The following is a 23446-nucleotide window of genomic DNA, read 5'->3' as shown; positions in this document are numbered from 1 at the left end:
AGCGAGGGATCCCACCTCTACCGCCTCAAGGGCAGTGTCCTGGAGCTTCAGACTCTTGGTCGGGGGATACAACTGGGGAGTATGGCCAGTACCTCGCCCAGGCGGCCTCACCTGCTATGCTGAACAGGGGTCTTGTGGAGGAATGGGAGATTGGAAGGGATAGGCAAGGAAGAGGGAAGGAAGCGGCCGTGGCCTTAAGTTAGGTACCATCCCGGCATTCGCCTGGAGGAGAAGTGGGAAACCGCGGAAAACCACTTCCATGATGGCTGAGGTGGGAATCGAACCCACATCTACTCAGTTGACCTCCCGAAGCTGAGTGTACCCCGTTCCAGCCCTCGTACCACTTTTCAAATTTCGTGGCAGAGTCGGGAATCGAACCCGGGCCTCCGGGGGTGGCAGCTAATCACGCTAACCATTACACCACAGAGGCGGACATTTATTATTATTATTATTATTATTATTATTATTATTATTATTATTATTACCTTCCGCCATCGAGAGTAGGCTACTATTTTAGTTATCACTATTCAGGGAGATCAGAATAATCAAGATACCTCGTCAGGATGTAAAAAATAACTTGCATCGAGCGGAATAGAATTAAAACAGGAAGTTACAACCAATCGTAACACTTTTCATCTCAATTAAAAGGGGGCAATAAAAGACAACCTACTTAGAGTATTAATTATTTCTCCACTCCCTTCTCCATTAAATACCTTCTCTCTTGAAACAGTAACCACCGCCATCACTCGGTCATCACATAAATTTTACGTCGTGCCATCGATGACTATTTTACAGGACTGTGAGATAAAACTGTATCAAACAGTATACTATAATATAGATTCCTTTTTGATTATAACTTTTCCACCGAGCGAGTTGGCTGTGCGATTAGGGGCGTGCAGCTGTGAGCTTGCATCCGGAAGATGGTGAGTTCGAACCCTACTGTCGGCAGCCCTGAAGATGGTTTTCCGTGGTTTCACAATTTCACACCAGCCAAATGCTGGGACGATACCCTAATTAAGGCCACGGCCGCTTCCTTCCCACTCCTAGGCCTTTTTATCCCATCGTCGCCATAATACCTATCTGTGACGGTGCGACGTAAAACACGTTGTTGATGATAACTTCTGATAAATTTTAACTGAAAATGTGCGTCCACTCGGGTCTTGAATTCTAATCCTTGCAGTGGCTAGCCGCATATTGTCAAACAAATCTCAAATTCTAGAACAAAAATGTTACTCATAGTTTTGGAGACCATAACAAGGGTTATCTCTCACACAGTTTCCTGAAACACAAGTACAGGAAGGTGATACAGAAAGTTAAAAATTGCAATAAAAATTCTAGAACAATTCTCATAGTCGCGTGCGTTGAAGCAAGTAAAAAAAAAAAAGACGCTAGAAAGTATTTTTCATAATGTGATGCCGAACCACGGCAACTTGCAACTCAAAAGCTTTTCAGTCTATCGAACACACAATTTCAACATAAAGATTACACTACAACATACCTGTAACTGGCAAAATAGATTGTCTTCTAAGAAGAACAGTATGCACAGACAGAAACTAAAATGAAGGAACAGCGCATTCCTTAATACGTGGACGTCCGCCTATGGCTGAATCAGAATTGCATTTCTTTGCATTTCTTTTATAAATATCAAAAGTAAAGGCTTAATCTCTCGCAAGTTTTTATAGTATCTAATGCTGAAGTTCTGTCTATAATGACTATTGAAGTGCACTGTAATATTCTTCGACAGATGATACTCGTAGCCGTGCGGTTAATCTGGGTCTGAGTGACTTCAGTACAAGAAGGCAGTAGTTTAAATCCCGGTTAATGCATGTGATCAAATAAAACAATTTTCTCCTGAAGTTGTGGGTCACATTCCCAAGTAAGTCGCTTCGTATAGCGCATTCAACACAAGACTGAAAAGAACAAATCTCGTGGGTTAGGAGCTAGTTCGTATAGAGAGAAGCCACCCACAGATTATTTTAATTTGAATAGTAGCTTCTCTTCCCACGGTCAAGAATCGTCCGTTAATGTTTTCTTATAGCTAAGTATTAAAGAATGAAAAGCCTGTGAGGACACTTTTTCTCCATTCTTGTGCAGTAAGTCAGGCACTTATCTCCTCTGTTCAAGTTCCAATACAATCTCTTGTCATTTACGAATTGTAGATCCACTGGCTCATTAAGACCCCTTTTTATGTGAAAAAAAATTCCCATATTTCGACATCTCTTATATCTGCACAAGTGCAGTGAATTTAGCCATTCTTTAACAGAAATCGAAGTATTTTGTAGTTTTAGTAATGACTTTAGATTAATATTTTCCGTAATGCAATCATTACTATCTGAAAAAGGGCACCTCCTCGGGTCTCGAATCCGAATCCTTGTAAGTTTTCCGACGCATTTAATACCATATCGGTAAAAGGTCTCTGTTCTTCATCCCGTGAAGGATTCGTGTTCGAGTCCCGAAGCGTCCATATTTTCAGTTCATGCTTTAGAATATTAACGTGGTTTTCATCGCTATTGCTTATTCGTCACCGCTGCCTCCGTAACCAGAAATGGGAAAAATAAAATAAATCAGGAAGGTCATCGAAAGTCGTCATGCTTCAGACTTGAACTCGAAGACCACACAAAGGAAAGAGTGCCCAGCTAACAACAATGTATGCTTCTTACAGGTAGTTGTGATCACCTGTCACTTGAACCGTCGTGCCTATTCACACATATTATGCTTTGTCATGGTGCTGTTTTCATAGGGCTCATTGTAGCCTCGCATGCTGATCATTTCCCTTGAACTTCTCCAGCAATAACACACACGTGAAGTAACTTTTAAATAAATTTATGCTGATTCAACTATGCATCCTATTACCAACTTCCACATTACACCATGTGGATTTATAGTAATGGAGGATGAAAAAGCTTTCAGCTGTTTTTGCCCCCACTCGCCCATGTATTAATTGTAATGTACACTACTTTATATATATTTTTTTCTAATGTTCTGCCTGAATTTACAGTTTTTGATCAGTCTTGCCTGTATTCGTGAACATCTTGTTATTTATTGTTGTTGTTGTTGTTGTTTTTTTGGAAATATAGCCCTATCTCTCTATCTATCTATCAGAACTTACTGGAATTTGAAGAATAAGTGAACAGCTTTGCAAACGAGACAGACGATTTATCGGTAAATAAGTCACAATCTTTATGGATTTTGTAAGTAAAAAGTCGTGTGTTGTTTCAGAGCAGATACCGGTATCTATTTTGGATATATTATACAGTACCTTACACTAATTTTTTACAATGTGCTTTACGTCGCACCGACACAGATAGGTTTAATGACGACGATGAGATAGGAAAGGCCTAGGAGTAGGAAGTAAGCGGCCGTGGCCTTCATTAAGGTACGGACGCAGCCAGCATTTGCCTGGAATGAAAATGGGAAACCACGGAAAACCGTCTTCAGGCCTGTCGACAGTGGGGCTCGAACCCATTACCTCCCGGATGCAAGTTCACACCTGCGCGCCCCTAACCGCACAGCCAACTCACTAGGTTCTTACAATATACATATTCTGTAAGTGTTAAAAAATGGGAAAAGGCACCATTCAGTGCAATTTGTACACGAAGATGGACATATCATAAATGACAACGGATGTTTCTCGAAAGATATGTCAGATTATGGTCCTTGTTTTGCATACATTCGAGGTCGTATTTGACAAAGATTTTTTTTAATAACCAGAAAATATTCAGGTTTGAAAGAGTTAAAAATTGTCTGACCGAAGAGTTAACTACGCGGTTTAGGTCACATAGGTCTCAGTTTGGGTTCGAACTCCACTGTCGGTAGCCCTGAAAATAGTATTTTGTGGTTCCCCATTTTCACACCAGGAAATTGTTGGGGCTTTACCGTAGGTAAGGGGACGGTGGCTTCCTTCTTAGTCCTATTCCATCATCACCTTAAGATCTATGTGTCATTGCGACGTAAAACAAATGGGCCTAGTAACAAGAAATTGGTCTGAGAATGTTGCTCGTAAACGTTTTCGAACTTCAGACTGGCAATTTTATTTCTTTAAGATCTGTCTATTAGAGTGTAATATATTTTATGATCTTCAACTTAAATGCACCTTTCAGCAAATCTCCTATGCATAGTGCCACTCGTGCAGCTATTGAACAGGCTTCACGAAAAAAAAAAAAAAAAAACACTTTACGCACTATAAATTATCAATAAAGGGGTGGCTTTATATACTAGCTGTACAAAATACTGTATTTCAAAATCTTTTATATTTTAAGATAATGAACCTGTAAGAGATGCTGCTTTTATATTATTCATCACCAAACAACGAAAATCGGTAACCAAGGAGCATGTATTCGTCAAATATTTTATGCATGTATTCATGCGACTTATCAAATTGCAAATTGTTGGTGATTGGAGTGTCCATATATATGTATAAGGAACGTTTTATGTGCATAAACTATCTTAATTCACGAGTTAACGACCAATAGACCACTCTCTGCTCAGTCATGCTATTGAGAAAGTCAATTATTTGATAGAAATCTTGGTTAACTATGCTCGATCTTGTACGAACCTGTGTAATTGAGAGCTCTGAAATGAAAACGTCGCCACCCAGGAGGAAATGTTCTCCCAGTAACAGACTACAAGGCGTCTTATTACTCTCTTTCACATGGTCGAGTATCAAACACTGTGTGAAACTCTTCAGTTCCAGGAGATCCGAAGTTCGAATCACATGTTAGTAATTTTCATACGGCGAGAAGTCCGCCTCCATATCGTAACGGTTAGTGGTATTAGCTGCCGTCCTCGGAGGCCTGGGTTTGATACCCGATACTGCCAAAGGGCTGTTATGTGGTTAAAATGGTACATACAGCTCACCTCCATTGCTGGAGCTTTAATGAGGAGTGCTAGGCAAGGTGAGGAGTAGGGTAGTTTACCGTTCCTTTCCTCACTGGGGCAGCAGATATTATTCCAGAACGTCTGACTCCTCGAGTTACATCTTTCGCAATATCCAGATATTCTGGTCGTGCTACTGGAGGATATACTTCCTCTTTGGCGGAGACCTTTTCCTTTCAATTTAATGCTTGGTAAACAGCATAGCCCATACCGCTGCTTTTATATTGTTTCAGGATAAGGCTGAGACAGATAAATGAAACTAATGGACTTATTGTAGCTTATGCTAGAATACACAGTGCACTCTACCCGAAATTGTCACTTGGCTCTTAATTCTGTATGATTTACTACCAACAGCTGGCAAAATAAACGTACTATTGCCACTATGGAGTCCTATACGATAACTAAATGAAGCCTTTTTGAACCAGAATGTTACTCATTTTTCGTATCTGTTTTTTGTAATACAAATAAGTATTCTGTCAGCTCGATTCAAGAACGAAACATCAGTCATAAGTTCGGTGCTCAGCATCACTCGCGCCCATTTTGTACTCACAGCCACAAATCAGATCTATGCTTCAGTGAAATCTATAGTTTGCTCTGACCTCTTTGAAGAGACAAAGACAAAACAGACTGCATCCATCAAGAAACTGCAACAGTCACATGTGAATGTAAAGCCCCTGAATCTCAAAACATCAATCATTTAAACAGTGTTTTTATAATAGATCTACACTTCCCAACGCCGAATTATTCGGGTCATTGGTAATCTCAGAGTCATGGCAGTTTATGAAGAATACCTAGAGAAAACAGTAACGGTGAAGTTTAAATTAGACTGTAAGGAAACTTGTAACATGCCAAAGCTTCTTACCTAAGTTGGACTTTCCGGTGGATGTTTAACAACACGCACAACGGGACAAATGCTAGAGCAAAAATTTTTTTTCAGTGTTGGAAACGGAACATGCTAATTGCATTCTTGGTATGTATAGTTGGTTTCTCTTGCAAGTTGTCCTCTTTCTGGCTTATTTCTGCGTGAAAATGTAGATCAGAAAACCCATTATCAGTGCGGACCAAGACTGTACAGTATATATGATTTTTCATGTTGATAGTCCATATAGTTAAAATGGACAGATCACTTGGCTTAAAGCGCTTCTACAAGACCTAACATTCGTCTACTTATACCCAAACAAAGCATTAAGGGGATTGGGTCTGCCAAGATTTCTCCCCAGCCTGGTGATCTCAAGAATGTGTGCAATCCTCAGCCGTATTGCTTGACTTTCATGACGAAATTAACTGCCTCGCAGTTTCAGAGTTAAGATAATGAGGAATCCTCAGACAAGTCGGGGAATGGAATTTGGTATTAGAGAGATGACGGTGCCATTTCAATAGCACCTTCTGTGATGAGCAAAGATATTAAATTTTATGTTTATTTATATAAAATTGGAAATGAGTTCCACGGTATTTTAATTTTTCTCTGTTAGAAGTGAAAAAAAAAGATGAATATAGAATTTTCATAACACAACTTGAATCCAACGCCATCATTTAAATAATGTAAATATGCCGGGATGAGTGGCTCAGACGGTAAAGCGCTGGCTTTCTGAACGCAGTTGGCGGGTTCGATCTCTGCTCAGTCCACTGGTATTTGAAGCTGCTCAAGTACGCCAAATTCTTATCGGTTGATTTACGAGCACGTGAAAGAACTTCAGGACAAACTTCTGGCATCTCAGCTTCTCCAAAACATGTAAAAGTAGGCAGTGGAATGTAAAACGAATAACATTATTATAAAAATGGCCCACTTTTGACGGGACTCTTAATACAAAAATAACCGGGCGAGTTGGCCGTGCAGTTCGGAGCGCGCAGCTGTGAGCTCGCATCCGGGAGATAGTGGGTTCGAACCCCACTGTCGGCAGCCCTAAAGATGGTTTTCCGTGGTTTCCCATTTTCACACCAGGCAAATGCTGGGGCTGTATCTTAATTAAGGCCAGGGCCGCTTCCTTCCCATTCCTAGACCTTTCCTGTCCCATCGTCGCCATAAGACCTATCTGTGTCGGTGCGACGTAAAGCAAATAGCAAAAAAAAAAAAAAAAAAAAAAAAAAAAGGTCAATAAGAAGCCTACATTTAGAGACTGGTGAAGTCTTTTCTGCCACTGAAAGACGCGAGTAAAATGTCTCACATTCTATACCCTAATACAATACAGACAAACGGGAAATAATGTGGTTTACTCTACGCTCAGACTGTGATATCATTTTCTTTGCCTTGCATCCAATGATATTACACACACATCGGAATTCGAACCTTAAATCATTGACACAACTCGGTTATGTTATCGCTTGAACCACTTTGCCCATGATTTAAATTTAAAAAGGAAACAGCAGATAACTTCCTGTTAACAAAATGCGACCGCCGCTCTCCTCCTCACTGAAGTATGTGTGCCGTGAGGTCAATGTTTCCCCGTCTTGGACTGTAGGCTGACCACAGTGTGGACCCCCGAGGTATGTTCAAATAATGAATGAAAGGAAGACTTTTCTTTTTGCGCTGACGTCACCGCCACAACACAGATTAATACTGTTGAAGTGTACACCTTTCAAACAAGTTTTTGAAATATTATTCGCACACACCTGTTGCCGTTATGTTCAATTATTCGATTTAAATAGCAGTTAGTCATGTCGGTAATCAAAAAATGTTTAAAACCACGTGTTCAAGGAAAATAATATAAATAAGTGATCGTTGTCAGAGGTAGAGATTATGTGTTACTGTCGTAGCACTAGTTTTCTCATACCTGAGAACTGAGTCACACAAATGGTCTCGGCCCCGTTTTACAGCCGGATGCCCTTCTGATTCCGACCTTGTGTAGAGGGGTGTATTCACTAGCGCATTCTCTGTGGTGGTTAGTGGTTATAAATTAAGAGAAGTGTGTTGAAACAAACAACAACACTCATTCGCCAAGCTAAAGGAATTAAACAAATATAGTTAAAATCCCCTGACTCGGCCGGAAATCGAACCCAAGACCCTCTGAATCGAAGGTTACGACGTCGATCATTCATCCAGGATACTGGATATATAGATTATTATTATTATTATTATTATTATTATTATTATTATTATTATTATTATTATTAGTATTTTAACACCCTGAAATCAGTAGAATTAGCCAGGTGCCCTATGAATCGAAGGCTGTCCGGGAAAGTTGGCCGTGTGGTTAGGGAACGCGCGGCTGTGAGCTTGCTTCCGGGAGATAGTGGGTTTGAATCCCATTGTCGGCAGACCTGAAAATGGTTTTTCACACCAGGCAAATGCTAGGGCTGTACCTTAATTAAGGCCACGGCCGCTTCCTTCCAACTCCTAGGCCTTTCCTATCCCATCATCGCCATGAGACCTATCTATGTCGGCGCGACGTAAAGCCACTAGCAAAAAAAAAAAAAAAAATAAAATAGATTTCTTCAGACGTAGAACTGAAAATTTGCTCCAGCGTTGGCAGAAAGTCATTAAATGCAGGATATTAAATTACTTGTGATGATTTGTGATACCAATGTGTAGTTGCCATTGTTCGACTCCATGGCTAAGTGGTTAGCGTGCTGGCCTTTGGTTCAGCGCCGGGTTCGATTCCCAGCCGGGCCGAGGATTTTAACCTTAATTGGTATTTCCATTGGCTCGGAGACGGGATGTGTGTCGTCTTAAATAGGAAATAAAAGGAAAATAAGGAAAAATAAGAAAACACCAGTAATTGAAAAAAAGCTAAAAATTTTAAAAATTGCATTCCATCATAGAGTGAGTTGGAATTCCACAGCCTTGAAAGTGGTGTTGTGTAGTTTCCCATTTTGACACTAAACTGTATCTTATTTAAGGCCACGGCTGCTACCTTTCCCATCCTTGCGTCGTCAAAATCCTTCGATTTGGTTAAAAAAACAAAAAACTAGCATCCCATTGTCCAAAACGTAGGACAATCAAACGTCTTGTCATATTTTAAATGTTACGGACTTACACATCAATATAATACTGAAGAATTTATTGATTGATTGATTTATTTATTGCCAAGTAAAATTTGGAGGTATTCCATTTAGGAATAGTTGTAGATGTGTAAAATACGTGCCTTGAAAATTACATCTTAAGTTATTTGTAGTAGGTTTCAGATACATGATTTGCCCTGCATTGAGTTGAAATGTGGTCTTGTAGTCTGGTAACGGGTACTGCCGGTTTGCCTTCCATATTAAAAGTACTGTATAAAATAAAAATGACCGTAGCATGCTGCCAATGTTGGCCTCTTACTGTCCTGTCAGCAGCTTGACAGCTACACGAGGGAGGGGCTGCAGTCATAACACAATAGCTACATGTAATTATATTTTCGAGATCTTATTTTGTTAGCCAACATAACTGTGCATGCCAGCCTAGCAGAATGGTAATGATGTCTTCAAGTAGCATTCCCAGGACAAGTCTGACTTCAGCGTATTTCTCTCCCAACGGAGAATAAAGGTAGCGTGGTAGAAACTGCAAAGTCTACCAGACTAAAATATATATGTGTATATATATAGTTTATTGATTCACTGAAAAATTGTGAGATGCTCTATTGACTGCAAGCTCTGTCTAAGTTCTGCGTAACCATTTCAAAAATAATATTGCTAAAGGAAATTACAGATTTCCCTGAAGTCGAATACTCATTTTTTACTTACGTCCACATATTTTTAATTTGTTTTATTTATTAGTTTGATGATAATTGCCTGTAGTTTGATGTTAGCAACATGTGGCTCCAGCTACTTCTGGCAATGGTAAGAAATGTGGGAGATTATACTACACAGACGGTCATTCTCTTCCAAGAAGGATTTCCTGATCCAGAGTCTACTTGTAGTTGAGTTGCTAGTTTATCAGCTCACCCATCCAGGCCACGATAATTACGCTCAAGGCTTCTTAAATTTGAGAGCGTGCAAGTTTTGTTGTTTCAACGCAGCTCTGCCGTTGGCTTCAAGTACGTTGGTAAAAGATTAAGTAGCTTATATGCTCACGATTAGCGATCAGAGACCTAACTCAGAGGGCTACTAGATACGCGTCCTGAACCCAATTTGTAAAAGCATAATTAGTTTCTCTCCAATCCTTACACCTCTCGCATAACTGGACAAATCGTAGGTGTGTCTTACGAGGTTTGATAATCTCGTGTGCCAGATCACACTAAGACACAGAGACTATAATTGCACCTAGACCTTCTCTGACTGTACGCAATGTTATGTATGTATGCATGTATGTATTGTGTTTGTCGCGCTGAACAAATGTTTATCATATTTACAGTATTACGGAACCGTAATCAAATTCATATAACTGTTATGCACATGGCTTTGGTAATATTGCGAAAATCAGGTCAATTTATTCACAGTAGCAGCTGCAATTACCTCATTGAACAGCTCACTGATGGAATTACGTGGAGAACGGGCACTAATGGAAACATAGTTTGACTTGCACTTACGGTGATAACATGCCCGACCATGTGTCTCGGTAACAACTACACCTCATTACGCTCGCTGCTACAGATACTAAATCACTCGATAGAAAAGGATTTCTATTTAAACAAGGAGTTATTGTATCCGGTATTTCAAAACTGTTAGTAAATTTGAATGAAAAACTTCGTTCTTATGAGCTTCTTCCCTCAAGAAGTTCACAGAGCAGCCGAAGACCACCTGGAAAGAGCCACATTTATTTAAATTGAGCAGTGAAATGCATATATTTAAATTGGTAGTTAAATTCGAATCAAGAACATGTTAAACTAGAACTTATAAACAACGGATTTCATGGACGAAATGACAAAAACGTAGGCCTAACTTTCCGATAAAAGAAAAAAATGCTATAGAGCCATTAAAAACCATTCCATACCGTTTATATTTCACGAGGTGTACAAACGAAAAGATTACAGGATAGTTGAAGAAGCTTAAAAATCCTTACAGGGTGTAATGTCTCATAAAAGAAGTGTTAAAATGTTTGGTAATTAACATGGTAAAATATTCTCAAAAAGGTTACTTGTCTTTAACGTAGTTTCTTCCAATACTAGCGCTCTATTCTATTTGTTCAGTTTCCTTGCATTATTATTATTATTATTATTATTATTATTATTATTATTATTATTATTATTATTATTATTATTATTTACCGCTGTTCCCACCGCAATTAAATGGGGAAAACGGAAGGTCTGCTGGAGACATAATAGTAATGGCTTCTCGTTGGGTAGAATCTACAAAAATAGCATACATGTGATCGGGATGAGGGGATTTAATTAAGGTGTACTAATTAGATAATTCTTTTTTCACAATTGTAAATATTTTCAGATATTCAAATACATATTTTTAATTGTAATACAAATATTTCAGTGATTATATCTGAGCCTACCTGGTAGCCATGATCGTTAAGGCATCAACTCTATATGATCTGACCCCATGGTTAGCTGGTTCGAGTCCCGTTGGCGGAGAAAACATTTAATATCAGAATGGTATTGAGGGAAGGAGAGGTGGTGGTATACAATTTCTAACCACTAGCCTGGATTCAGTTACAAACCTCTCTGCAGTGCTCATAGGGAGCGAGGGCGTATGACGCTGTTGATGGTGATTCATCCGTTGGACGGGAACGTTAAGCCTTGAGAAGACCCCTTGGTGCTGTTCGACAGGAGTAGGCTATGTGCCGGCACCGGGTTTCACCCTCTCCCTTCTTACTATCATATATCGCGTTATTCATTTCATCTCATTAACTCCTGTGATGAGGTTGATATCATGAAGGGCATCCGATCGTAAAAGCTCGCAACGAAGATTCATCTCGCACCATTCCCGACCCGGTAGAGAAACGGGACAAGGGTTGGACAAACATGCATTTTTGTATTTATATCTATTGTCTGTATCACATAAAAGTACGCTGCTTAATATGATAGAGTGAAGTCGATTTGAATATTATTCTCAAAAGGATTTCCTTACCTCACTTCCAGGCAGATTCTTGCATGGCGCCTTAAATAGGCCAGGACCACTTCCTTTCAAATCCTTAACCGAATTGTTTACAAATACACGTACCAACGCAGAAACCACAGAGTAAAAGTCCGTCTCTGTTCCAAGACATAGAGTAATGGAATGTAAAGGCTACTACTTTTACCTCTAAAGAACACTCATTTCTGTCATTGTCTGAATGAAACCCAATACTGAAGTGGCTCTCCAGAAGTGAAAGTTTTTATTTATATCTAATATTCTCTATTTGCTGGCTGGAAGTGCGGATGAATCTATTACATCCTTACGACTTCACTAACAGACTTTACAGTCACATTAGTTATCAGTTGAGTCCGGACTATTAGGTGCTGATAGGTTAGAATGCAAACTTACTTAAGACAGTAACAAGTATACCCTACACTGTACAGCGGTTATGCTATGAGATTTGCATAGATATTAGGGGTACAGCATATAGAACTCCTTTAATTCATGCTACTCTTCCTACATTATGGTACAACGGGTTGCATGACACTTCCTACAAACCAAATTACTTTACATTCTAACCTATTACTACCTACAAATCCGAGGTATAGTTATCAGTCAGACATGTGGGATTTTTTAAAATGTCACCTCGCTATTGCTCGGGGTCTATATACAAATGGGGATCCCAAGGTTAAGATCACGACACTAACGGTCATGTAAAACTACAAACTGCGTTAGTTATCAGAGTGGTCCCCGCACTAAGTAGACGGTATGAACTTGTAGATCACTTCGTTTCAAGACCTACAATGAATGAACAACCTTAACAGCATCTACTATACCACCATCACCGACCTCTTCATTATATGTCTTATGTTGAAATTCATAACGAGAATAAGGTAGTGGACTTTCTTAGTCGCAGTCGGTTAGTTGTTGTCCTTCTGTCCTCAAGATAGCTGGTTCGATCCCCGCTGAGTCCGTCACATATGAGGGTGTTTGAATGTGACGACTCCCTGTCGGTGACTACCTGCAAGCTAACGAACTCCTTCGGGATAAACTTTCAGCAATTCAATATTTTTTAAAATATACAGCAATTAAAGGGATGTTAAAAAGTGCCATTATTATTGATCTCTCTTCGTTTCTATTTATCCGAAAGTAACTTTGTTGACGTTGTTCTTTAATTTGGAATTCAACACACTCGAAACATTGTGGGAAGAAAAACACTACGTTACCAGATTTAGCGAATACTCTATTACATTCTGCAAATAAACCCTAATTGCATTATTCCATTATGTTATTTACAGTCTCATAATTACAATGGAAAGCCACCTCCAGTGCCAGATTGTCCTTACCAAATAAAGTCGAAGTAATGGAGAATTTCAATATGTCTGACGTCAGGTTCAATTTGTGGTTGTTGAGTACGTACCCAGCGCACGTCCTGCAGACTGGGTATTGCTTGTTAAGGTAGACACCGAGTTTCTCTTAATGGAACGTAATAATAACACTTTGGTGAACTGATGTTAATAAATACACCCGGAAGATAATATCGGTCATCACCAACTTTCTATCTGATTAATGAGAACAGGTGTGCGGTTCCTAAGATTCAAGAAACTATGTTCTCCTGCAAGTCACAGGTATGAAGTTTATTTATCGTTGTTTCTCCTAAAGTTTAGTCGAAGAAATTCAACATTACCATATGGACTTTATCTTTAGGGAATAACATGTGATAAGATGTGTTTGGTTGACCCAGGATTGCCTTATCTTGCTTATGCTGGGCTTCTCTCTTTAATAATGTTTGCACACTGACCTCCCTTGATTAACTCTTCTCTTTTAAATCACGACGGTCTCCTAGGCCTAGCAAAGCCATCTCTCTATGAAGGCCGTTGGGAGAGTGGAAGGTGGAGGCTTACACTATTCGTAATCTCGGCACTGAAATGTAGAGGTTAACTCTGTGCCTGGCCGCCTTTGTCCCAGGATTAACTTGGTGCTCGTTTTTGGTGTAGGCTGAGTGAACCTCAGGGCCATGTGCCTCTCCAGAAGAGGAAATCTCGTTCATACATTTTTCGACTTACTGATGGGTAATCGAACTCGCATTCTTCCGGGTGAATCGAGTTAGTCCCCGCCCCCCCTTTTTTTTTTGCTACTTGTTTAGCGTTGCATTAACACATTGCAGGTTTTTCGTGACGGAAGGGTGGGAAGGTAATGACCGTGGCTTTATTTAGGATACAGCACCATCATTTGCCTGATGTAAACATGGGAAACCACGGAAGGCCATCTTCAGGACTGCCGTTGTTGGGATTCGAACCCCACTATATCCCGAATGCAAGCTCACAGCTACACGACCCTAACCGCATGACCAACTCGCTCAATCAGTTAATTTTTAGAGATGTTAGAATACCTTATTGACATCAATTGCGTCACACAAAATGTGTGACGCGGTGCAGGCTGTGATGTGAAGTGTTGAAGGATGGCCATGGCTGAGATACATAGCGAAAGCTCTGCACCTATATTTGTGAAATTATGAAACTAAATTAATAGTTATCAGTTTGAGTTTCATTTACTGAAAGACATATTTATGATCATTTGATTTTCCGCAAGGGAAATCTAACACCATATTTTATTTTTATCCTGTCTTGCGTTTATGATTTAGACTTGCTAGATTTTCAGGTTAATAAGGAACATTCCTCGAAATGTATATCTTCATACTGAAATAAAAGATAGTTAACGTATTTATTCTCGCGGAAACCTGAGCAGACCACCTAAACGCAGGCTATTTTGTTGGGAACTATCTCAACCATCTTCCTGTTCAATGTTTCTTCTGTTAACGAATGCCCTGCCTAGAACACTCATACTGTGACACAAATACAAAAATATTGCCCAATTCGACATCACCACGGTCGCTTAATTCCTGTTCGGATTGGTTACAGTGAGACGTTTGTCACCTCTCTCATTAACCTTAAAATAAATCTGAAAATGTAGTTGCATTCTATTACAGCATTAACAAAAACTAAACTATTTCTGTCAACGACATCTCTACCAGGACACACCGAGCAAGTGGCTATGCGGTTTGGATCTTGTAGCAAACAAAAATCAGTCTACAGTGATAAGAATCGAGGGCTTTGAAAAAAGAGGTAGGAATCCAGAAAGGAGTGAGGCAAGACTGCAGTTTATCCCCTCTCCCCCTTTCCTTTCATTGTTTTCATAGAGCAAGCGATAATCTAAAGGAAATCAAAGAGGGATTTGGAAAGAATATCAAAGTTCAAGGAGAGGAAATCAAAACCCTGAGATTTTCCAATGATATTGTTATTTTATCTGACATCTGGAGAAAGTGCTGAATGGCATGGACAGAGTATTGGGGAAGGAATACAAGATGAAAATAAATAAGTCCAAAACAAAAGTAATGGAGTGCGGTCGAACAAAGTCAGGTGCTGCAGGAAATATCAGATTAGGAAATGGAGTCTTATATGAAGTAGATGACTATTGTTACTTGGGTAGCAAAATAACTAATGATGGCAGAAGAAGGGAGGACATAAAATGCAGACTAGCACAAGCAAGGAAGGCCTTTCTTAACAAAAGAAATTCGTTCACCTCCAACATTGATATAGTAATTAGAAAGAAGTTTTTGAAGACTTTCGTGTGGAGTGTGGCATTGTATGGAAGTGAAACGTGGACGATAGCTAGCTCAGAAAGAAAGTGAATAGAAGCTTTTGAAAGGTGGAATTACAGAAGAATGCTGAAGGTGAGATGGGTAGATAGATACACAAATGAAGAGATACTGAATCAAATTGGTGAGAGGAGATCGATTTGGCTAAATTGGGCCAGAAGAAGAGATAGAATGATAGGGAAAAATCTTAAGACACCCAGGTCTTGTATAGTTGATTTTTGAGGGGAAGTATAGAGGGTAAGAACGGTATGGGTAGATCAAGATATGAATATGACAAGCAGATTAGAGCAGCTGTAGGATGTAGCAGTTATGTAGAAATGAAGAGGTTAGCACAGGATAGGATTGCATGGAGAGCTGTATCAAACCAGTCTATGGACTGTTGAATCAAGCAACAACAGCAATCAGCTTGCGTTCGGGAGATAGTGGGTTCGAGCTCCACTGTCGACAGCCCTGAAGATGGTTTTCCATGGTTTCCCATTTTCACACTAGGCAAGTACTGGGGCTGTACCTTAATTAAGACCACGGTCGCTTCCTTACCACTCCTAGTCCTTCCCTATGTCATTGTCGCCACAAGACCTATCTGTGTCGGTGCGACGTAAAGCAAATTGTAAAAAATCTATCAGGACTCCTTGTAATAAGAGTATTAGTTAACAGTAGTCCTTTCCATGTTTTGTAATTGCGTTCGATTGGTGTACTCTTATTGACGGCCCTGTAAATTATTTTCATGCTGCGTATGAAATCTTTAATTTAATAGGGCATGGGCATATTAGCGCGTTCTACAAAACGCATGTAGAAACATATTCCTGTTTCATTAACTCGTCCGAATAGGACAAGAGGCCATCAGATTCTTAAGCGTACTGTAATAATTCAACTGACCAAATAATCAATCGTTATCTTTCTGAACTTCTTCATGCTATGTTAGTTCCACTAATTTTACACCGTCTGTTCAAGAAATGAATATCTGTGTCGCAACTCGAGCCACATTTTCTTCCTGATGCACTCATTTGTAAATCTGGGGCATAACCATCAAATATCACAGGTGCACATTTATTTTCTTGAAAAAGGTGCGCACTTAGCCTCAGGTGACATTATCGTCCATCCCAATAGTAGTTTTCCATGATTACCTTCTTTGTTTCGTGGTGAAGGTAGGATGTCTCCTCACATTTAACAGTAGCTCACGACCGTTTTCATCCCAGTCCTAGTCACAATAAATTACAAATACTGTACACATATTCGTTTAGACCTACGGACCGTCTAGCTGTAAGCTTGCACTCGGTAGATAGTAGGTTCGATTCTTACCACCGGCAACTTTGAAGATGGTTTTCCATGATTTCTCATCACACCATATAAATCCCATAATCGTTTACATTCCCATTCGTATCCCTTTTTTATACTTCGGTCACCGGAAATCTGTGGTTTTGCGACGTAAAAACACTAGTAAAGAACATAATCTGTCGCTCATTATGAGACTGTTCAGCGTGATGTCCCAAGCTCTCGCAAGGAACTACCATCATCATCATCATCATCATCATGATAATCATCATCATGTATTAAAAACGAGAGCGGGACCCAATACTCTCCCTTCGGAAGTACACTGACTGACAGAGCAAATGCCAAACCAAGAAGGAGTGGTCAGAACTTTATGCCAATTGCAGGGTAGACTGACGTCACTGAGGTATGCTCATGATGTGAAATGCGCCGCTGTGCTGCGCACGTAGCGAACGATAAATGGGACACGGCGTTGGCGAATGGCCCACTTTGTACCGTGATTTATCAGCCGACAGTCATTGTAGAACGTGTTGTCGTGTGCCACAGGACACGTGTATAGCTAAGAATGCCAGGCCGCCGTCAACGGAGGCATTTCCAGCAGACAGACGACTTTACGAGGGGTATGGTGATCGGGCTGAGAAGGGCAGGTTGGTCGCTTCGTCAAATCGCAGCCGATACCCATAGGGATGTGTCCACGGTGCAGCGCCTGTGGCGAAGATGGTTGGCGCAGGGACATGTGGCACGTGCGAGGGGTCCAGGCGCAGCCCGAGTGACGTCAGCACGCGAGGATCGGCATATCCGCCGCCAAGCGGTGGCAGCCCCGCACGCCACGTCAACCGCCATTCTTCAGCATGTGCAAGACACCCTGGCTGTTCCAATATCGACCAGAACAATTTCCCGTCGATTGGTTGAAGGAGGCCTGCACTCCCGGCGTCCGCTCAGAAGACTACCATTGACTCCACAGCATAGACGTGCACGCCTGGCATGGTGCCGGGCTAGAGCGACTTGGATGAGGGAATGGCGGAACGTCGTGTTCTCCGATGAGTCACGCTTCTGTTCTGTCAGTGATAGTCACCGCAGACGAGTGTGGCGTCGGCGTGGAGAAAGGTCAAATCCGGCAGTAACTGTGGAGCGCCCTACCGCTAGACAACGCGGCATCATGGTTTGGGGCGCTATTGCGTATGATTCCACGTCACCTCTAGTGCGTATTCAAGGCACGTTAAATGCCCACCGCTACGTGCAGCATGTGCTGCGGCCGGTGGCACTCCCGTACCTTCAGGGGCTGCCCAATGCTCTGTTTCAGCAGGATAATGCCCGCCCACACACTGCTCGCATCTCCCAACAGGCTCTACGAGGTGTACAGATGCTTCCGTGGCCAGCGTACTCTCCGGATCTCTTACCAATCGAACACGTGTGGGATCTCATTGGACGCCGTTTGCAAACTCTGCCCCAGCCTCGTACGGACGACCAACTGTGGCAAATGGTTCACAGAGAATGGAAAACCATCCCTCAGGACACCATCCGCACTCTTATTGACTCTGTACCTCGACGTGTTTCTGCGTGCATCGCCGCTCGCGGTGGTCCTACATCCTACTGAGTCGATGCCGTGCGCATTGTGTAACCTGCATATCGGTTTGAAATAAACATCAATTATTCTTCCGTGCCGACTCTGTTTTTTCCCCAACTTTCATCTCTTTCGAACCACTCCTCCTTGGTGTTGCATTTGCTCTGTCAGTCAGTGTAAATTAGACGGAATATTCAGGATCCTGGAACTTCTTTGACAATATATATTTTTTTTGTTAAGGGCTTTACGTCGCACCGACACAGATAGGTCTTATGGCGACGATGGGATAGGAAAGGCCTAGGAGTTGGAAGGAAGCGGCCGTGGCCTTAATTAAGGTACAGCCCCAGCATTTGCCTGGTGTGAAAATGGGAAACCACGGAAAACCATCTTCAGGGCTGCCGATAGTGGGATTCGAACCTACTATCTCCCGGATGCAAGCTCACAGCCGTGCGCCTCTACGCGAACGGCCAACTCGCCCGGTCTTTGACAATATTCATAGAACTAATTATTTCCTAATTCTCAGGAAAACACGTCATCTTATAGACATTACCAGAGGCTGACAGAGAATGTTCGCACACAACAAAAACTCATAACTTAACAGCTGCGAATTACACCAACATAATTTGAAACGGTGAAATTAATATTATGGTTTGGGCAAGAATTAGATTATGCAATGATTTATTGATCTAGATCGCCAGTACATAATCGTTTATTTTATTTTCGATAAATTCTCGTATTCAGAAAAACAAATCCCTAACATATCTACTGACGATTTAGTTTGAAAATGATGAGGCTGTACGCGAAGTGGGACGATGAGAAGACGCCTTAACATTGTGAAACTGAGAGGTAGCCGTATCATATCCATTCTTACGAGACTCTTAGATTATGTGTACTTACGCTTAATTCATTATTTGTATACAAAGCCATATGTATGCAAATCTGAAATTACAACAGCACATATTTGCACAAATCAGAAATGTATATTGCACAAGTTACTCTAGCGTAGGGTTAACAAGGTATGTGTATTATCTGTTCCAAGTGTTCCTATACGTTTTGAATTGATTACTACATGTTTTCAATACATCTCATGAATAATGGATAGTCATAATTTTAGCATAATTTGAAGGCGAAGCTTTCAATACGAAGACAAGTATTATTATTGCTTCTGTTTCCATTTTACAGAATGATAACAAAGCATTTAACATCTGAGAGAGAGATGTGATTTCTTTCAAATTCGTACATTTATTTCTCGTGATCAAAGGAGTTAAAATAGGGGCAAAACAAGTTTTGTACAGATGGAAAGTACTGCGTACATATAGATCAAATTTATGCGAAGATATTCTGTAAGATTCGTCCTAGAAAGGAAAACTTTATTTTCAATTTGGTGTGCTTTTCCAAAGAAATTAGGCTTAAATATTAATTTTAACAGTCGAAAATAGTGAATTCTGTGATCTCTCGGTCCTCAGCAAAATTCTTCGCTCTTCAATTGCGTTTCATGCTGATAATTTGAACATCGTTTCTCCTGTAACAAATAATTTTAATGCAATCAAATCACCCTTAAACCTCGTCTGAAAACACGAATTGTAAGGAGATGACCGGATTTGTAAATAGATTGTAGTCAGGTTAGCCTACAGATCGCAGAATATCGTCATCAGCTTTAACAAAATAATGTTTTAACTTATATAACGCTGCTCCCTTCAAATGCCAGTAATTTGTTTTTAAAAAAATATTTCACCATGCTGAATGGACTTTTAAGAAACAATGGCAATATTTAAGATATAACCACAGCCATCATGTGTTGGCATTTCACGGCTTTTAAATAAGAACTTTTATACCGAGCGAGTTGGCCGTGTGGTTAGGGGCGCGCAGCTGCGACCTTGCGTTCGGGAGATAGTGGGTTCGAACCCCACTGTCGGCAGCCCTGAAGATGGTTTTCCGTGGTTTCCAATTTTCACACCAGGCAAATGCTAGGACTGTACCTTAAACAAATTCTGGGCTGTCTCCTACCCAATTCTAGCTCTTTCCTTTCCCATTGTCGCCATAAGATTTATCTGTGTCGGTGCGACATAAAGCAACTTGTAAAAAAAGAGTAATTAAAGATGAATAATGGAAACACTTTGCAAGTTTTGTTTTCGAAGACCTGTTCAAATACTGAGTCAAACACAGTCCCGTAATACGACCAGAGAGAGAAGAAACCTTGGTGAATGCAGCCACAGTGTGGAAGTTCCTCTTACACGTGTTAACATGATAAGCTTGGGCTTACACTCCTATTCGAGTGATGATAGGCTTCAGGTAGAAAATGACCTGGTATACCACAGACAATTTCCTAAGACATTCGTTGTTTTATTTCTTTTACTAATACTTTCATTTTCTTTCTTTTGTCTGCAACGTTCATCCGCAGGATCTCTCGCCATTCCCTCAGTTAATTTCGGATATAACTGAAAACAGTAAATCTAAAATCTGCTTTATCCGCATTACAAGGAGCCGCACGTTAATTGGATAAATTTCATTTCAGATAATGAAGACATGATTATATATATATATATATATATATATATATATATATATATATATATATATAATTCGCCGGGGCCATCAAGGACCACGTTAAGTCTTGTTGCATTTGACACTGAACTTGGCCTTCTTTAGAGCCCAAATTTCCCTCATTCTTTGTGACTGGGCCTGCTTACGCTCCTCTGTCCAAGGGGCACCGTGCCTTCTCTTCGGTTGCTCGTCTCGGTTTAGCCCGTTCGTCAATATTTTCTTACGGAAGCGATCTCTGTTAAAGGCGTCTTCAGCTGAGATATGTAGCATTTGCAGGTCTTCTTTGGTATTTCTAAACCAGGGAATTGTGGTTTTGGGGTTTGAATAAAAAAGTGAAAGATTTCTTTAGTTAACTTTCTTCCGTCCATTCTTTTCAGATGGCCGTAAAATCGTGCCCGTCTTTTTCTGATTGTGTCCGTAATTTTCTCTATTTTGCTTTAGACTTCCTCGTTGGATCTCTTTTGATGGATTCCATGTCTGTACTTTGATCCCAAGATTCCTCTCACAATTTTACGTTCTCTTTCTCCAGTTCTTTAAGGAGTCCTTTGTTGGTATTTAGAAACAGTGTTTCGGCTGCATATAGAACTACTGACTTCAGAACTGTTTCATAGTGACGTATCTTGGTGTTTTGGGAAAGGCATTTTTGTTGTAGATTGTGCGGGACGTTTGGTAGGTTATTTCCAGTTTGCGTACTCGCTCCTGAAGTGCTTCTTTGTCCAGTCCATTTTTCGTGATGAGACATTATTATTATTATTATTATTATTATTATTATTATTATTATTATTATTATTATTATTATTATTATTATTATTATTTAAAAGGCTAATATATTCTAAATAAATACATAATACAAATGATTAAATGTGCATATTATTGTATATTAAAATTCATAAAATAAAACACATTACAGGTACTGTACTACTGTATAATACGTCACCACACCATTGATGTAATGTTGTTACTGTTCTAATGACTGAACAGTTTTCAATATTTTACTAAGTTGAATAATGGAATAATTTTGATATATTTTTATTTATTTATTTATTTATTTATTTATTTATTAACGCATTTTTTCAGTGGCGAAGTTAGGGCTCGAGGCCCTCTCTTATGACACACAGTGTAATGTAAACCGAGTGACTTGGCTGCATGGTACGGGTCGTGTAATTCAAGCTTACATTTGGGTGATAGTGGGTTGGAATCCTACTGTTGGTAGCCCTGAAAATAGTTTTCTGTGTTTTCCCATTTTCACACAGTGCAAATATCGGGTGTGTACGTACAGTACTTTATAAAGCCGCGGTAGTCACTTCCTCACCTACCGCTTCCCTACCCCGATAATCTACTTGTGCTACTGTGCCAGCAAAAATAAGTAAACGTGGTAAGTAAAGCATGACAAATAAAACATTAAAAATAAAATAATATCGTCGCTCGACCGGCAAAAGGTTGTATTCCACAAAGCTCTTCCTATCAGTTATTCTCCTTAAGACTGGTCACGCCTCCCAGCCACGTATGGATATGCAGTCCATCCACCCTACGTCGCATGGAATCACGCATTCGTTAGAACAACATTGGCTGTTGCATCACAGGCATTGAACACTCGTTCTCGTAGTGTATCCACATCATTTATGGCGACCACATATACCAGGGCCTCTCAAAAGCCCAAATTCTTACGCGTGCAAACTGAGGCGCAGAGGTTCTGTGCACCGTGCATCGGTCCCACTCTACTCGGCTCAACTCGGTTCGGATTTGGAGCGCTACGGAGCAAGTGAGGAAGAGGGAGACAGGCAGAGTGAATTAGACAGGCGTATGGAAAAAGAAAGAGCGCGCTATTGCTCCAAATCGAGGAGTGGGGGTCTGCACTCTGGTCAACTTAGCGAAGTCGTCTTTTGCACCTTGCAACGGGCAATGCACTGGTGCATGCACCCTGAGAGATCCTGATATACACCATGGTTTTACGCAGTGGAATACTGTATGTTGACTGGTGTCCTTCATTTTTGCTTGATACAGTACGAATGCACACATACGACGCAAGATGTAGTACATCAGTTCTTTACGTGCAATGGTTTCGCATTTGTTTTGTGACGAAGTGCTCAGAGTTCAAGATATGCCCCCCCCCCCCTCACAAAATAAAACCATAACAAAACACGCTAGCAGAATTAAGACCAATATTTAGGTAGGAACTTATTTCCGTCTTTTGTTACATACGACCCTCCGTAAATACTTGGAACATCGTGATCATAGATAGTTTTAGTAGTGGACTATAACTCCGAAGATATTGGGTTTGCGACCAATGTTCATAGTCTTTGTTTCCTTCGTTTGTTTTGTTTCTCGGAAACTTTTTCAAGCACACCCTGTATAAGCGTTATAATACTAGAGATGTCAAGAAGCATCATGCATCTAGTGACCACCGAGTTCCTATCCTCCAAAGTAGAAAATAAGAACAGCAACTGGATTTGTAGTTGAGGACATATAGATCGATATCATAAAGATACCAGGAAGAAAATAATGGGCGTCCTATTACTTTGCTACTCTGTTAGATGTTCCTTTTCAGTGTATTCCATGTCTGCTTGCATAGAGAATACAATAACGATGGTACAAAGATAATCCCAATAAAACAA

At 40.4% G+C, this 23446-nt stretch overlaps 1 protein-coding gene across 2 annotated transcripts in view; it reads left to right on the top strand.

Moving 5' to 3' along the window:
• TfAP-2 (transcription factor AP-2) overlaps nt 1-23446 on the top strand; it is a 630614-nt gene that overhangs the window by 588373 nt on the left and 18795 nt on the right. The gene's annotated exons all lie outside the window — the stretch shown is intronic.

This window comes from Anabrus simplex, chromosome 1, assembly GCF_040414725.1.
Source record: "Anabrus simplex isolate iqAnaSimp1 chromosome 1, ASM4041472v1, whole genome shotgun sequence".
Classification (NCBI taxonomy): domain Eukaryota; kingdom Metazoa; phylum Arthropoda; class Insecta; order Orthoptera; family Tettigoniidae; genus Anabrus; species Anabrus simplex.
Note: the sequence above shows the minus strand (reverse complement) of the source record. Positions and strands in the feature narration are given on the sequence as shown.